Source organism: Marmota monax, unplaced genomic scaffold (assembly GCF_021218885.2).
Source record: "Marmota monax isolate L192 unplaced genomic scaffold, Marmota_monax_Labrador192_F-V1.1 WCK01_AAM20220418_F8-fsc00105, whole genome shotgun sequence".
In the NCBI taxonomy this organism is placed as follows: Eukaryota; Metazoa; Chordata; class Mammalia; order Rodentia; family Sciuridae; genus Marmota; species Marmota monax.
Genome location: NW_026692947.1, coordinates 4256127 through 4258340, shown reverse-complemented (window position 1 = coordinate 4258340; position 2214 = coordinate 4256127).

Here is a 2214-nt window from a genome sequence, read left to right as displayed (position 1 = left end):
GCTGGAATGAGCCCTTTTATGCCCGAGGTGTGCGCGTGTGTGCGTGCGTGCGTTTGGTGTGTGTGTAATTGTGTTTGCATTGATGCGTGTCATAGAAAGAGAGAAAGGAAGACAAAAAAAAAAAAAAAAACAATAAAGCACCAAGTTATAGCTTTTTGCTGGCCTGAATGGGAAGATAACAGCAAGTCAGAGATGCTTTCTAGGTCTGTATGCCTCAGTTTCCCCCTTTAACCACTCAGTTGCTGGAGTATGTTATCGGAACACCCTCTCCACCCCTTTACTAGCTTACACATTGGCTGACATGTGGAGACTGACGACCACTCAGTGTCGACTTGCCTCTTACAGGATGGGGAAGGGAGCCCTTGGGTGTCCCACTGGAAGCTCCTAAATGGGGTGGTTTCACCTAACATCTCTTCTTTCTTCCAGCAGCACATTCTGATCCCAACCCTACCATCCTGTCCTCAGCCCCGATCCACTGGACCCAGGAGACAAGTCCTCTCCTCTGGGGGTTCCCTGCTCCCCCTTTTCCCTTGTCCTCATCTCTCTGTCCTGCCCCTTGATCAGGACTTGACAGTCTCTACGTAAGCTCTCTACAGCTGCCTCTTCAGTTAGGTCCTTAAACTTCTGTCTTATGCTCTCTTGATTTCTCTTTCTTTTTTCTTTCTCTTATTATTATTATTTGTTCTACTTAATTGTACAAGACAACAGAATGCATTTCAATTCATCATATACAATGGAGCGCAACATTTCAATTCTCTGGTTGTACACGGTATAGAGATGCACCACTCATGCAATCATACATGTGCTTTCTCTTTCTTTAATCTCCTCTTCATGTTCCCCACTCACAGGCTTGTAACCAACTTCATGGGAAACTCAGAGATCAACACCCCATCTGGGTATTCATCCTTAATCCCAACATCCAATTGTCCACTTTTATAAATAAATAAGCTTGAAGATGTTGTAGCCACCTTCCAACCCACTCTCCTTCTGGGGTCCTCCCAGCAAAGCCAGTGGGTCCCCATCTCCCCCAGTGCTAAAGTCTGATACCCTGTTGATTTTTTTTGTCTGCATTGTCTCCTTGATTGTCTTCCAAATCATATCAACTCTATGCTCTTTTATTTGTTCCTTTGAATTAACTTTTAAATTATGCCTTCTATTTTATATCATCTGTTTTTTCAGATAAATGACACATTCACATGAGTCAACAATAAGAACCATATTAAAGGCATACATGAGGTGTATCACCCCATTCCACATCTGGCCCTTGTCCTTGATCTTGACACTTATACCAGCTTCTTGTATATCTTTCTGGTATTTCTTCATGTGAATGCAAGGAGATGAGAATATTTCTCCATTTCTTACATACAAGGCAGTGGGGAGATACTGCCTTTTATAATAACATCTCTCCAATGGTATTTCATTGTGATAGGCAAGGCTCTCACTGGGTACTGGGTGTGGTGCTGCAGTAGGAGAGTTAAAACTGGCTCTGAAGAAAAATTCTAGGTTGGACTCCTGGGTCTTCGGGATTGGATGTAGAGCTCTGGATAAGTGACTTAAGTTCTCTTTGCCTCAGTGTTCTCATCTGAAAAATGGGGCATTACTGAACTAATTTCATATACTAGTAGGCTGAAGTGAGACAGGATACAAGTTATTTACAGCCTTCACTGGCACATGGTAAGCACTCAATAAGTGATAGCTATGATTATCTCTCTGCTATGGTGGAACATTTGGGTCCCCTCAAATTCATGTGTTGAAACAAGGTGATGATATTGGGAATGGGACCTATGGGAGGTGATTAAATCATGAGGGTGGGCCCCTCATAAAAGGGATTAGTGCCTTTATAAAAGGGGCCCTGGGAGCTGCCTTGCCTCTTCTACCATGTAAGTGGGGACTTCATTAGGCATTGAATCTGCTAGTGCCTTGAACTTGGACTTCTCAGCTTCCAGAACTGTGAGAAACTTAATAAACCACTATTTCTGTGGTTTATTCAGCTTCCTAGTTTATGGTATTATGGCAGCCCAAACCAACTAGATACTTTCTAATCCAACTTTGATTCTGGTAGAATTACCCCAATGAAACATGTTGCTTCTACCTTAAAAATTACCTAGAGAATAATATTCAAGCTCCTTAGCCAATCATAAAAGGCATCCCAAGTTCTGGCACAAAACGGCCCCTCTCCCCAGTGTCTCTTCCTTCTACCCGTCTGACGCTCAG